The sequence below is a fragment of the Theropithecus gelada genome, chromosome 5, assembly GCF_003255815.1.
Source record: "Theropithecus gelada isolate Dixy chromosome 5, Tgel_1.0, whole genome shotgun sequence".
Classification (NCBI taxonomy): Eukaryota; Metazoa; Chordata; class Mammalia; order Primates; family Cercopithecidae; genus Theropithecus; species Theropithecus gelada.
The window spans coordinates 40,051,494-40,067,614 of record NC_037672.1 but is presented as its reverse complement, the minus strand read 5'-3'; the positions used below and the strand labels follow the sequence as shown (position 1 = coordinate 40,067,614).

The window sequence follows — 16,121 nt, the reverse complement described above, 5'->3', positions numbered from 1 at the left end:
TATAATGATAGAGTCTCTGAAGAGTCTCTAAACCTTAAACTGATTTGTCTGGAGCTCTGTGTTTCTTCCATGATTTTTTTTATATAATAGCATAATTAAAATGTTTATTTTGCCTTTTCTATTTGCTAAAATGAAACAAAACATGTAGTAATTTGGTAGAGAACCTATATGAAAATGCTAAAAAATACAAAAACACATTTAAAACATAAGGGTTTGTTTTCGGTTTTCATGTGTGTCAGCATTTTTGGAAGTAAAAAACAAAACAAAACAAAAATAGACTACTCACTATATCTATGCATTGTATATCAGGGATATGGTTATTATTCGGCTATGTATGCTGAATGTTAACTGCTTTATAATTTTCTGAAACAAAACTACCACCCACTCCTACACATACAACCACTGACTTTCAATCCTCAGCACATTCTTGAGAGTGGGAGTCTTATTAAAGTAACTGCCCTATATGAAGTAGTTACTGGGTGTGCAGGTATGCCAGGAAAGCTAAACTGAAAGTGAAAAGGGACACGTCACTTAAATGTACTGCTAGTGCAGTATTCACAATAGCAAAGACATGGAAGCAACTCAGGTGCCCCTTGACAGTGGATTAGAGAAAGAAAATGTGTTACATATACCCACTAGAGTACTATGCAGCCATAAAAGAGAACTAAATCACTTCCTTTGCAGCAACATGGATGGAACTGGAGGCCATTATCCTAAGAGAATTAGTACAGGAACAGAAAACCAAATACCACACATTCTCGCTTATAAGTGGGAGCTAAACACTGAGTATGTATGGACACAAAGATGGAAATAATAGATACTGGGACCCATCTGAAGCGGGAGAGTGGAAGGGCCAAAGATGGGAGGAGGGTGAGGATTGTAAAACTACCTATTGAGTACTATGCTCATTACCTAGGTACAAAATACTCTGCATACCAAACCCCCACAAGGCACAATTTATCCAGGTAACAAACCTGCATATGTGCCCCTGAACATAAAATCATAGTTGGAAAGAAAACAAAAATAAATAGATTAAAAATAAAATAAATGTACTGCTAGCCAAGCGTGGGTGAGTGAACTCACATGTGTGGTGGCCAAGTTGTCCCAAATTGGCCCTTGATTCCTGTATATCCTCAACCTTCAGTTCTTACGCGATGTCAGTGTGTGGGATTAAACTAAGCACACTCATGACTAAAAGAGTCACTGTTCTTGGCAAGTTTTTAAAGTCAACTTTTGTTATTGGGAAAATTTTAATATAGCCACATTCTTTTGGAGGTTATAAAGATCAATCTGTCTTTTCCTACTTGTTATTTAAAACTCCTCAAACTAGAAGTTTATCCCCATGCCCAAATGCATCCTTCTTCGTATTTTTTAATCTTGATCTTGTTTGAAAGGAGCTTTATCCAGAATACAATTTCTTTATTCAGAATGAAATTTCTTTCAGATATTAGGACAGCTTAGATACAATTATATAATTAAAAATCTTTCAACTGGATTTTACTAAATCCATGACTGTATTAGCCTGTAAAAGCAAATTATATTTTGGCCTCTGTAACGGGTTTATAAACTTTAAACATCCCCATTTAGACGGACTGTATTTGTTCTTGAATTATAAGATAGAAAACACTTTCAGAGGTTCAGCCACATGACTGGACCTGTTAATACTTGTGATTGACAAGGAGGCTCCTGATGTTCTTTGTTCTTCGGCTAGCCTTCATTCTATTGGCTGGATTCACATGTGATGTTAAAGTGGGGGTAAAAAGGATGTTTCCACTAATGCAAAATATAAAGAAAGTAAAAATTACTCTGTTGTAATTCTGCGATTTGTAACTAGCAGCTTTTCAAATGTTGGCATTGTTTTTTCTTTCTTGTCTTTTTTCTAGATATAGATACTTATAAACAAAACTGGGATGATGATGAATATATTACACTTAATCTACTTTCTCAATGCTGCTTAAGAGCAGTTTCTCCTTTTATTAAATATTCTTCAGATTTTTGAAAACTATCCGTTGTTGAGTATTGTGTTTTAAAATTATTTGCAATAATATTACTTATAATATAAAAATTCCTTGTATGTATCTTTATGCCTATCTTGAACTCTTTAAAAGAAAATTTAGAGTCTTTTTAATTTATTGGTTTTTAAGAATGAAAAGTAATTCCATTCAGTTTGTCCTTTCCAGCAATTACAGTTAAGCTGTCTTGTCTGCAAGAATCTATCTTTATAACACCATCATCTTGATCTGTCCAAAATGGTCCTGTAATATCTCCTTTAACACCATTAGGGAACCTTACATCAATAAATTTATCACTTAACTGCAGCTGACCCTTAAGTGTCTATGGTTGGTAATTGTAAACATTGTGAAGGAAAATCTTTTTTAAATTGCATTACAGTATGTTGCTGTCCTCTTAAACATAATGACAAAATATGAAAATCACAATTTCACCCCTTCTGGATAAATAGAACACTAGTTATTATACAGTCAATTCTGATAAAATGATATATGTGTTCCTAAAAACCACATTATGCAGAATCCTGCAGTAAAACTCACAATGCGCTTAGGAGGGGAATGCAGTTGGGGACACAAAACTCAAAAAACGACCAGTGACACATTAGAAAGGGACGGGAATTGAATAAATACAGTTGCACAAATTTTTCACATATTGGAATGGTTTAATACATAAATAGTACAATAAATATGATACTTCACCTCGAAAAAGTCCTGACATTTGCTTGTGAACTGGTGCTTTAGAAGGGTTGCCACTTATGAGTTATTGTGAAGTGGTGGCAGACAGATTACCTGAAATCAGATGGAGTCGGGATACCAGATACAGATTGGTGTGGCTTATAGCACACGGGTGGAGACCAAAGTCACTGGTAGATGTTTGAGGCATGGGCTGTGTTCATTCTGTGTAACCGTATGCAGCTAGGTTTGGCCTGAGTGCAGCCTTCTGCGATAACCTAGTATTTCACACATAAAGAAACATGAAATTTGGCTGGGTGCGGTGGCTCACGCCTGTAATCCCAGGACTTTGGGAGGCCGAGGCAGGCAGATCACGAGGTCAGGACATCGAACCATCCTGGCTAATGTGGTGAAACCCCATCTCTACTAAAAATACAAAAAATTAGCCAGCTACTGGGGAGGCTGAGGCAGGAGAATGGCATGAACCCGGGAGGCGGAGTTTGCAGTGAGCCAAGATCGTGCCGCTGCACTCCAGCCTGGGCGACGGAGTGAGACTCCGTCTCAAAAACAACAACAGCAACAACAACAAAAAACAAAGAAAAACCATGAAATTCGAGTTACACTCAAATTGTTCTCTTGAAACAAACACAAGCGTTATAGCAGAACTGAGCATGCTGTATGGTAATACAGTGATGCCCAAGGGATAAGTGAAATGTGAAATTCTACTTGTCCCTAATTCTGCTTGTCCCTGTCTAAAGTAGAGTTAATACATGTAAGACACAGAGAAGAACCTGGCATAAGAGTCAACAGTATATAAATGTTGGCAGTAACAATGGCAATAGTAATAAATGATACTTACGGTGTTTGTAGGGTTCTCTCTGATTTTTAGTTACGACTGCTTGCTGTAGCTGTGCCCTCTTTCTAATTGATTTCTCAATCTCCTGTGGCTTCTGTATCACACTTCTTAGAATTACATGTGGTATAAGTCCTATAATAGGAGAGCCCAAGGGGTATGCAGACTTTAGGTTATAGGTTACATATGGCATCTGTTTTGCCTACTTAAACTATTTTATCTTATTAATGATTTTGTTGCCTTAGAATCCATTTGCACAATTGTTGGGAAAGTAACATCTTTTCCCTTCCCTTCCCTTCCCTCCCCCTCCCCCTCCATTCCCCCTCCCCTCCCCCTCCCCTCCCCCTCCATTCCCCCTCCCCCTCCCCCTCCCCTCCCCTCTCCTCCCCTCCCTTCCCTTCCCCTTGAGATGGAGTCTTGCACTGTCACCCAGGCTGGAGTACAGTGGCATGATCTTGGCTCACTGCAACCTCCACCTCCCGGGTTCAAGCGATTCTCCTGCCTCAGCCTCCCAAGTAGCTGGGATTACAGGCACATGCCACCACGCCTGGCTAATTTTTTTGTATTTTTAATAGAGATGGTGTTTCACTATGTTGGCCAGACTAGTCTTGAACTCCTGACCTTGTGATCCGCCCGCCTCTGCCTCCCAAAGTGTTGGGATTACAGGCGTGAGCCACCGCGCCCTGGCCTGGAAGTTACATGTTTTAAATGAGGTTAGTAATCATGCAGAATTGTCAGATTTTCTGTTTTATTAGGAAAAAATGAACATGGCTCTCTCTTCCCATTCTTACCTGCAGAAATTAAGGTGTGCTTAATACATTTGAAGAGTATTTAAAAGTTGTTGATAATTTTCGTTAAGTTGTTGTGATTCACTTCTATTTACAACTACTTCTGTGTTTATAAGATGAGCTCATGTTTGAAAGTGGGAACTGGCAAGCGTGATTTCAGAAGACCTTCCTTCCCAAGTCACAATATAATTAGAAGTCCAGATTCTCCCTCGGTTCCTTTTTATGACTCCCTGAGAAAGACATTTTTAACAGGAGTGGTTGCCAAGAAGCCTCGCTAGTTCCTGCTTTGGAAACTTTAAAAAGGTGACAGATCGAACTGCCATCTAGATTTAGAAAGCCTTGTTAGTATATTATGAAAGAAAGACAGCTTACATTTCTCATCATTTAAGGATCCCAATGACGTCTTTATTTTATTGATGCGGAGATACTCTGAATTGCAATGGGGTATTTTGATTTTTCATTTCTGATCTAATTTTTAATTTAAAATTTTTGTCTCTACACAATTTCTAGATCGATCTCTTTGGGCTGCCTGACCTCCTTGGGTGATTGCTATTAATTAACAGACTTCGTGGGGAAAAAAAGGAGCTTGCCTTCTGAGCTTTGTATCGAAGACCTGGGAAAAGTAAGTAATTTTAAACTTGCTTTTAAAAAATTCTTTTATACCTCTCTCAGAAAGTTAACAATAGGTCTGTGGCTTTCTACTTTCTTTCATTCCTGGCTTAATAAATTTTACATGTTTTTATGGATGTATAACATGAAAGGGGACTCAGGAAACCTCTTTGTATGAAAAAAAAAACCTGCAAGAGATTAGGATGATGTTCTACATTGTGCCATTTCTTTTGAGTTTCATAAACTGAGTCCTCAAGGTTGTGACAAAACTTTTATCAGATTTGCAAGTGGTTAAATGTCAAATACAAGGCAATGTAATATGATGTGACAGAAAAGTGAATCCAGTTGTCTGAGCTTCAGGTGTTTAGACTTTTAGATATTTTGGATAGGCTTTTTGTTTCTGAATTTTGAGAGTAAGGATGAAATCAACTTGGTACTTTTCTTGTCTGGAAAGGAAAGCAAAATGTGGAATTGCTTGTCCAATAAATTCGTCTTGTAGCTTTGTCTTGGAAGAATTGATGCACCTGCCAGTTTTATTTTAGAATTTTTTTGAGGGCACTATAAGACATTCTAATTGAGACACTTGTTGAATGTTTTTGCTGTGTTTTAGAAAAAATTGCTTGGAACCAGAAAGTTCAGTTTTATGTTCTTATCTTTTTGAAAAATGGACCTTACAGATATATAAAGTCGATCTATTTTTTTAATGGATACTACTTGGAATTATGAATGATCAAATGCCCGTAAGAATATATGCAAAATAAAATATGCACGTACACGTACATAAACACACACAAATATCCTCTCTAGCATGCTCCAGAAACATTATCAACAATAGGAACTGTTTTTCTATTAAATTACTGGATAACTTTCTAAACTTTCTATGCTTTGTGTCTTATAGCTCCTCTCTATTTCTGGCAGTACAAATGAGCTAGTTGAAACATGTTTAAAATAAAACAAGACAGAACAGAACTTAGCTTTCGTTCTATGAAAGCATTAAATAGTAAGATCAGATTTTATAGCTCTATTATCGTATTTAACTATACGTTTAATTATTAAATTGGGTATTATTTTGTAATAACTATAATAAGGTAAGGGTCTTGAGTTTTGAAGCTTATTTGAAGTTAAATATTTGCACTGAAAAAATACATACTTTGGGAGGCCGAGGTGGGCGGATCACCTGAGGTTGGGAGTTCGAGGCCAGCCTGACCAACATGGATAAACCCCGTCTCTACCAAAAATACAAAAAAATTAGCTGGGCATGGTGGTGCATACCTGTAATCCCAGCTATTAGGGAGCCTGAGGCAGGAGAATTGCTTGAACCTGGAGGCGGAAGTTGCGGTGAGCCAAGATTGCGCCACTGCACTCCAGCCTGGGCAACAAGAGGGAAACTCCCATCTCAAAACAAAACAAAACAAACAGAAAAACATGTATGTGTATGTGCAACACACAAACACATATACACACAGACATACACAGACACTGCACATACACATGTAATTTCTGAGGGCTGTCAAGTCTCTGCTAAAATATGAATTAGTTGAAAGTAAGGACTTTGAAAATCTCACCCAAAATATTTTTTTTGTTACAGTGAAATATTTGTAATAGTGAAATATTATTGTCAGTGGAATTTTTAAAAAATAGAAATTTATAGGTTGAATTTTTTAGTCTTGTAATAACATGTTAATCTTAAAAGACATATTTGTGTTGTAGTTGTGTGTTGTAGTTGTTATTCCATTTTAGAAGGATATTTGAAAAAGGATTATGTTGGAGGCCACCCAGTCTGTCTACAAAAATAGAACAAAAAGGTCAAACAATTGATTCTCTGGGCTTCAGGGTCTAGATATTTGCAGTGGTGTTTAGATTGGAAATATAACTTAGCTTCAGAAAGTAAGCTACTTAAGCTGCCTTTCGAATAACAGCATTTCTTTCAAATTTCACATAATCTCTAGTACAATATTTTCTTTACATTATACCAAAATATTCCCTTTTGGGATACATTGTGGCATTGTTGTAAAAGTTGTGTTTCCATTTTGTAGAGGGAAGGCATCTGTGGGACTTGTGTGTTTACAGTAAGCTAAAGACAGTCCTGTGTTACAGAGGACTGTGACAAAGAGACTGTGACAAAAAGATCTCTGTGCACTAAACTTGATGTTAAGGCCAGACGCCGTGGCTCACACCTTTAATCCTAACACTTTGGGAGGCAGAGGTGGGATGATTGCTTGAGCCCAAGAGTTCAAGACCAGCCTGGACAACAAAAGAGACCCTGTCTCTACAAAAAATAAAAAATTAGCTGGGCTTTAGTGGTAAGTGCCTGTAGTCCCTGCTACTCCAGAGGTTGAGATGGGAGGATCATTTGAGCCCGGGAGTTTGAGATTGCACTGAGCTATGATCACACCATAGCCCTGCAGCCTGACACTCGAGTGAGACGCTGACTCTAAAAAAAAAATTAGTAAAAATAAAGTTGATGTTACAAGTGAATATTTATATATGCAGAAGGATGTTTACAATGTACCCTTAAGGTTTTAAAAAAGAGAAGGTTATAATGCAGAAGTGTACTGCACATAAATCTGATTTTGAAGAACTAGTTAAGTTTTATGGAAGTTAATGGGAGGGGAGGGAGGGAGATGTCTTTTCTGATATTTATTAAAGTTGTAAGAGAGTGTTTCTGACAGCTCTTTGAAAACTGTAAGGGATACTTAAATGTCTTTGTGGTTTCTTTTTGGAAAAGCAAACACACAATTTTAGAGAAAATTCGGAACCCTAGACAACCTCCACACTTCTTTTTAAACCTCTGTCCTTTACTTTCACTTTTTTCTTAATTGCATGTGTCTTCAAAGTCTTCCTTGTTTCAAGCATTTCAAGCAATTCAGAAAATTGATTATTTGAGGTAGATTTTTGGAAACGTGAGTCTATAATGGTAATAAAATATAAACCTATCTTCAAAAAAATTAGCCATGGATTATTTTAAAGGAAATAAAAAGTTTGTATTTTACTATCCTACTTAATGCATGTCTATGTTTGGTTTTATGTTAACCCTAAATGAGTATGCAGCAAGTTGTTTGGTAACTTACTTTTTCCACTTAATAATGTGTATCTATGCCAGTAAGTATTTACCTACAGCATGATTTTTAATGAAAGGGAAACAATTGGATCTTAGACTTTTGTTTAATTTTAGGCTATCCTGGCTTTCAGTTAGAAAGGAGTATAAATATGTGGAATCTATGGCGTAGGTTCTTCATATGAGAACAGAACAGAAAAGGATTCCCCATCTAGAATCTTTACCATGTTTACTATAACCAGACATATTCTGAATAGGAGGCTCATGGGTCTGAATATGTGTTCAAAATGGTAAGTGTCACTGGCTGACAGGTGCTGTGTATAAAGCTTTGTGTCTTCTTTGGTCCCTTTGTTACATTACACAAGAGTGCAGGTGACATATTCCTCCCGCTGAGCTGTCTTAATCAATATTTCTGTGCCTAAGGGAGGATTTTACCTACGTATTTCTTTCTTCAAAGAAACTCCAGGTAGCTCAGATGAAATGATGGGTACAGAAGGAACACTGATGGATTTTGGAATATAATTTGTTTATGGAGCAAATCGCAGTCCGGGTTAATTGGAGATCCAGAATGTTTTATAAACCTTTGTGTGCTTTCTTAATTTTTAGTTCATTTATTGAGCTAACATTTGTTGAGCAACTACTGTGTGCCAGGAGCTCATTATTCAAAGATGAACGAGATATGTCCTTCCTTTTAGGGAACTTAATTTGAGTTTCAAAATTAGATTTAAATAACATTTATGTAGCATGTACAATGTGAAAAGCAGTGGAATGGATATTATATTCTTAGATGAGACATTCAATGACTAAAATTCAATAATGATATTTACTGACCTATACCTTTCAGAATAAGTTAGGAATATAGTTTTCTAATTTTTAGGGTTTTTTCCTTCCCATTACGATTTTGGTACCTGCTGCTACTTTTTAAGTTAAATTAGGAAATGGTAAAAGGAAAGTTAAACAAATTACAAACATTTAATTGGTAAATGTAGAGAGTGGTTTTGAAAACATGGATGTGTGTGTGTACACACACGTTTTATATTTGGAAGCCCGTATGCATATAGTGTCATCATTTTTTTTTCTAGTAGAATATTTCTTAGTTCACATGATACAATTAAATATATCTATCAGGATTTCTGGGTATTTTGCCCTTAGGGTGACTCTGTTGCCCAAGTAAGTTTGGAGGCCATACCATTAAGCACTTGATATTAAGCACTTGATGTCACAGGAATTCTAGGGATGGGCGTTATTGAAACTCGGGGGAAAAGTAACTTGCTACCTTCATACAGTTAGAACATGTTTGAGTCAGGCTTCCGATTATGATGCATCTAACTACAAAGCCCTGCAATATCTTCCTGACTCCCATGAGCTGGTGGTGAAAGCTGATTCGAGAATGCTGTAGGTATGCAAAGGACAAGCAGTCCTTTCAGCTGAGAAATCAGGAAGTCTGTTCACTGCATTGAAGAGCTGGAACTGAAGTATGACTTGAGGGCTGAGTGAGAAGACGGAAAGTAGGGAGATAACTGGGGCTGTAGAAAAAGCATATGCCAAGGCATGGAGGAATGGGAGCCCATGGCATATCCAGAGAGTGGTAAGAACTCCACCGTGGCTGGGGTATGGAGTGTGGAGAACAGAGTGGACCCTGAGATCCAAAAGGTGCCAGAGTGAGAAGGGTCATATGTGTGCCATGCTAGAGACTTAGAGTTTCTAAACAATAAATAGCCATCCAGAGTTTTAAAAGGAGAAATTATTAGATGGGAGTTTTATAAAGATCACTTGGGCAGTAGCATGGAATATAGTCTGGAAAAGAGAAGACCAGAGGCTGGAGACCCAGGGCCACCATGTGAGGTTGTGTAGATTGTTCACTGCAGAAGTGTAGGTGTGAGCAGCAGATAGGAGGACTTAGAATCACCCAGCACACATGTGGTCAAGCTGTGCACTCATGGGGCTGGGCCTGCCTAGAGAGAGCACCTTTTATAATTTGCACAATGGGATGATCTACTTGCTTTTAATTGTTTTGAAAACAATAGGATTAGATAAGTAAAGATAAAACAGTGTACCCTAGGGCCTAAGAGTCTGGAGGTGGGCATACTAAGCTATTGGCTGTTTGTCAATGGGCATGTTCCCTATCCTCTGAAAGCCTATTTCCTCATCTTTAAAGTAGAATTAATAATAGGGTCTGACAGAGCCCTGGAGAGACCAGTTAAGAGAAGTGGTGAAATATGAGAGATGGAGAAATGATAGATCTGGGACTGCAGGCTGCTGCTAGCCATTGTGTAACCCTGAGAGTGTGCTGGGAACTGTACTAAGAACTTTGCCTGTTTTATTTTATTTAATTTTATATCTGCTTTCAGCCGTGGATATTATTACCCCATTTTCAAGATTTTGAAACTGAGCCCCTGGCAGGTAAAATAACTTGTCTAATGTCACACAGCCAAGGAGTGGCATTGTTAATACTTGAACCCATCACTGTGATGGTCATGTTTATGTTCTTAACCATTTTGCCACATTTTATAAGTGATCTTTTCTGTTTTCACTCCTTTAGTATCCTCCTTGCATCCTTTGTTGTTTTCAACTTGAATTGAGTGATATTTATGTAACATTTCATTTAATTTGCTGTACTGTAAGATCCTGAGGGCTGGGGTCAAGTCTCATTAATTTTTTTGTCTTTCATAGCACCTTGCTTAATAAAATATGACCAATAAGACAATAAAATGTGGTTGACAGAGGCTGGGTGCGGTGGCTCATGCCTATAAATCCAGCACTTTGGGAGGCCAAGGCAGGTGGATCGCTTGAGGTTAGGAGTTCGAGTCCAGCCTGGCTGACGTAGCAAAATCCTGTCTCTACTAAAAATACAAAAATTAGCTGGGCGAGGTGGCACGTGCCTGTAATCCCAGTTACTCGGGATGCTGAGGCAGAGGAATCGCTTGAACCCAGGAGGCAGAGGTTGTGGTGAGCCAAGATGGCACCACTGCTCTCCAGCCTGGGTGACAAAGGGAGACTCCCTCTTTTAAAATTGATAGAATTAATAATCGCTAAGATTCCTTCTGTCTTCTAAAGTTAAATAATTTTTCATTCTATAGGTAAAGCTTCAGTTGCAGTTGTAGTCCAGTAGAACTTAAAAAGAGCTTCTTGGATGTTAGTTTGGTATTTGCACTGATGGTTAAAGTTTCAAGAAATTCCTAATTGCCATTTTATCTGAAAAATAATTTGTGACTTGCTGTCAAAGACTGAAGCCAAGACTAAAGTGTACTTCTTGCAAGCCCTTTTTGGAGGCTATAAAGCTATGCTTGCTGCTTCATTGCTGTGGCAGGTGTAAAACTCCAGTGTCGTCAATGATATTTTTGAGTTCATAAAAAATATTACATTGTCATTCATATTAGTAAGGACGTCAGTTTCTAACTCATGTGGAGCCCCTTGGGCCAGTGGTCACTTGTTTTCTTCTTCTTTTTATTGACAAATAAAAATTATATACATTTATAATATACAACATGATGTTTTGAAATGTGTATACATTGTGTCAATCCTAAATTAAGCAAATTAACATATGCACTACCTCACATACTTATTATAGCTGACAGTCACTGTTGTTTGGTGCCTGCTGGAGTCAGATGTAGACAACAACGTGACAGTTAAGGGCAAATGACTATCAGACACCCTGGAGTCAGACTGTATAGGTTTGGATTCCATCTCTTCTGCTTATGAACTTTTTTTTTTTTTTTTTTTTGAGATGGAGTTTCGCTCTTGTTGCCCAGGCTGGAGTGCAATGGCACAATCTTGGCTCACCGCAACCTCTACCTCCCAGATGCAAGCGGTTCTCCTGCCTCAGCCTCCCGAGTAGCTGGGATTACAGGCATGCACCACCATGCCTGGCTAATTTTGTATTTTTAGTAGAGGTGGGGTTTCTCCATGTTGGTCAGGCTGGTCTTGAACTCCTGAACTCAGGTGATCCACCCACCTCGGCCTCCCAAAGTACTGGGATTACAGGCGTGAGCCACCACCCCCAGCCCTACTTATGAACTTTTTAACCCTTGGACAGAAAAAGTCTGGGAAATAAGGATGGGTAAGAAAACAGGCTGTGATCATAGGTTCATGTACCTGGTTCTTTAGGAACTTAGGAAGAAAAAAATCCTTATCCACTTGGAAGCCACTTTTTGCTCAGATACCCTTAAAAGGAAGCCAAAATTGTGAGCTTGTAGGACAGAATTTAGCACTTCAGTATTATAGCCTATGTTTATCTCAGGATGACCCTTTGCTGTTTTTAAACCAGAGTTCACATGCTCTTGTAACTACTGACTGCATCTACTCTCGTGAACCCTAAGGAGGTAGTCTGGGCTTTGCTTCATGCTCTGTGTGCCTGAGCAAAGTAGGAAATGATGGCTTTTAAGAAAATGGAAAATATTACTTGAGATCAACATTTCATCTGGACTTTGAAAAACTCTGGGGTTTCTTTCATCTTCCAGGAGAGCAGCACAACTGAGCTGTGAGAAAGGAAACCAAACCCTAGGGAAAGTTTTATAGCTCATTTCTGCTGCTGTTACTGGAAAAGAGGAAGGTAAGGGCCTCTAAATAGCTCTCATAGCCTCAGTCGGACAGTAAGTTCAGGTGTTCTGGAAATAGAACACAGGAGAGCTCTTTATTCCCATTGGCCTCTTCGTGGCCTGAAGGAGAGGGTGAAACCGCAGCAGAATGGGTCTCTTAGAACATTGTTGTACAGCAAAAACAAATGTATTCCCGCAGCAGAGTTTCATATTTTCTTTCATGAATTTAAAGTTGAACAGAGGCCGGCGATATTTTTCTCTTTTGAAGTTTTACATCTTAGATTGCTGGAAGAGCAAGCACAGTTGAAGGAAAACTCTGTTCAGATGAAATCTTTTTTTTTTCTGAGACGGAGTCTTACTCTGTTGCCCCGGCTGGAGTGCAGTGGTGCAATCTTGGCTCACCACAACCTCTGCCTCTTGGGTTCAAGTGATTCTTCTGCCTCAACCTCCCGGGTAGCTGGGACTACACACACACACCACCATGCTTGGCTAATTTTGTATTTTTAGTGGAGATGGGGGTTTCACTATATTGGCCAGGCTGGTCTCGAACTCAGACCAAATCTTACTCTTGTTGTCTGTAGCTGCTTAGTTTTGTGCTTTAAACTAAGGGCAAACTTGGCTTGTGCATTCTTGACAGGGAAAAGCAGGATCTAGCAATGCCAACTTTAAAAACCCATCTCCAGGTTTGCCTCCACCCACTATGTGATCCCTGCAAGAAAGCTTCAGTCTGCTGTAAGCTGGTAATCCCTTAATACTTCGATACTTTGGTAAAGCAAATAAGATCCTGTGAACTTTTCCTTTTATTGGTGAACTAATTATTGTTTTCCTGCATTTAAAAGCAGATGTTAAACTCCTCCTTTGATGTTCAACAGCAGACAGACTCTAGTTGTGCCTTATTGCCCTAGATGCATATCTGTTGTTTGAATGAAGATCAGCTTTGGCAAATTAGATTTTGATGGCTGCATTTTGATCTGGATCACAGAAGAGAAGAATAGCAATTTATTCTTTTATTTAACATTTATTGGATTCTTGCCTGGCCCTTTGTATAAGTTATGTTCAGATCTCACGAATACCACAAAACCTTGCAAAACGTGTCTATTTTATAGATTAAAAAAAATAGGGCATAGAGAGTGATTACAAAACTTGCTCAAAGTTACCTTGCTGTTAAGTTGCTGGGTATTTGGTCGGATTTTTTGGCTGACCTCCAAGCTGTTACTATATAGGGGCTGCCTTTTAAGAGGACATAATCATTGGAGCAAAGATCTTGAGGAGCCGTGATTAAGAAAAAAGTAGTTAATATATAATCACAGCGTTGTAGAAGAAAGAAGTCATCATGAGCCCCTCATTCATTCATTTACTCAGTAGACATTTACAGAGTGTCTGTGTTGTGCTAGATAACTCTGCAAGGTGTTGTGATTCAGTGATGGGAAAGACATAGTCCCTCACCAGCTTCAAGGAGGAAGTAGGAATGCAAGAAAGAGTATATGATATGTTGCTCCCCTAAAAGGCCACAGTGTCTTGTTTGGGATAGCTTTTATGAAGTTTTTCAAGATGTAAAAATGTTGACACCTTCACAAAGATGACTTTTTAATTCTTTTGCTTCATTGTATGTACAAAATTATCTGCAAATAAACAAAGGGGTGACTTCACCAGCATACTTAGTAGCTGTACTCCTTGTTTGGGCTGCTTTGGACATGCAGAAATGGAGGTTGGAGCAAAAACTGTATTGCATTTTAAACAAAGTCTTGCAAACAAAAATTTTGGACAATTACCTCGCAAGGACTATATATAATTCAGCTTTGGATCCCCCTTTTTGTGGAGAAGATAACTTAGCATAGTGCCTAGTACAACTCTGATTGGCTCGGTGATGGGAAATAAAATACCAAAGCAAGGGGAGAGGAACCTCATAGATGGGGGATGAGTTCAGATGGTATCTAGGGAGAGTGTGAGGGTGACAATAAAATAAGCTGACAAATACACCAGGCATCAGATCACATGGCATATGATGGACTTAATTCACACTTACAGACTGTTGCAGTAACCAGGAGAGGAAGAGCAGTGTCTAGGTAGTCTGGAAATGACATTAGGTTTTGGTGCTTGAGAGAGACTGCAGTCTTCTTTGACTTCTGACTCTTCTGACTTTCTGCTCACATATGAGCCCTCTATGCCTTCTTCCCCACCGTGGTCTTTATTTCATTTTTTGAGACTTTCAGCTTTTATATGCAGGATTTGGTTCCTTTATAAGTTAGGTGACCATACATACTAACTTGCTGGGACAATCCTAGCTATGCCTGCTCTTCTGGCATAATTTTTGATACTGACCCCTTTCAATATTAAAAATGTCCTGGTTTGGATAATACATTAAATAACCACCCTACTAATAAAGGAATTTTGTAGCATTCTATATCTTTTTAAAAAAAATCTTGGCCGGGCGCGGTGGCTCAAGCCTGTAATCCCAGCACTTTGGGAGGCCGAGATGGGCGGATCATGAGGTCAGGAGATCGAGACCATCCTGGCTAACACAGTGAAACCCCATCTCTACTAAAAAATACAAAAAACTAGCCGGGCGAGGTGGCGGGCGCCTGTAGTCCCAGCTACTCGGGAGGCTGAGGCAGGAGAATGGCATGAACCCGGGCGGCGGAGCTTGCAGTGAGCTGAGATCCGGCCACTGCACTCCAGCCTGGGCGACAGAGCAAGACTTCGTCTCAAAAAAAAAAAAAAAAAAAAATCTTTACAGCATTCAGACTGCTTTGATGAACTTAATGTGGATGTGGTATCAGTAAAATTACATATCAGACTAGTGTCTGATGTCTTATAAGTAGAAAAAAGAAAAAATGAGCAGTGGCTGAAAAGGCTCAAATGTACTGTAGAGAGAAATTAATTGATTTCAACAAAATGAACTTTCATTACAACCAGTTGTTGGCATAGCCATAGGAGAGAGGGCACTTAAAGGTTGTCATGATGATGGGTAGTGTTTAGGGAATCCGGCATCCTTTGAGAAAATCTTATCATACCTTGTTTTGATTTAGAGTTTCAGTGTTTCCATCGCAGTGGTAGTTTAATTCAGATCCTTTTTCGTGTATTTCTTAAGTAGAAAGTAAAATAATATAACTTCTTACAACAAAGATTCTGTCAGAGGTTTAAAGAAATGACTGGAAGGGAAATTGTTAAATTCAAAATTTTCCCTTAAATCTTCTGTTAAATTGTATCTTTTGATGAAAATGGTGGTGTTTTAATCAAAGGAGATATTCATATAGGGATTCAATGGGATGCCATATAATGTATGTTCGGGTTTTTTTACTTAATAAGTAGGGTTGAATTGGCATTATAGTTCATATACATGGATTTGAAGAAACAAACTAGTGTTTTGTTATATAAATATATGTAAAATAAAAGCTTTCGGTGTTCAGGTAATGCTTGACAATAATTGCAGTAGGAGACACATGGGTGTAGGATCAAAACATGCTTATGAACACTTTTCAATATCAATATTTTATGAAATAGTGATGCATTTACCTTCAGGTCCCATAGTGACTTTTACCCTGCAGTATCATCTTTTAAAGAGGGTAGATTAACAGAGTAGAGGGATTGATA

The 16,121-nt window shown here is 38.5% G+C and overlaps 1 protein-coding gene across 1 annotated transcript in view; it reads left to right on the top strand.

The window, feature by feature from the left end:
• The window catches only part of APBB2 (amyloid beta precursor protein binding family B member 2), a 411,292-nt gene that overhangs the window by 110,269 nt on the left and 284,902 nt on the right, over positions 1-16,121 (top strand). Inside the window, exon 3 of the mRNA XM_025385333.1 lies at positions 4,833-4,944. The gene's annotated coding sequence lies outside the window, so the exon portion shown is untranslated. The remainder of the gene's footprint in view (positions 1-4,832; positions 4,945-16,121) is intronic.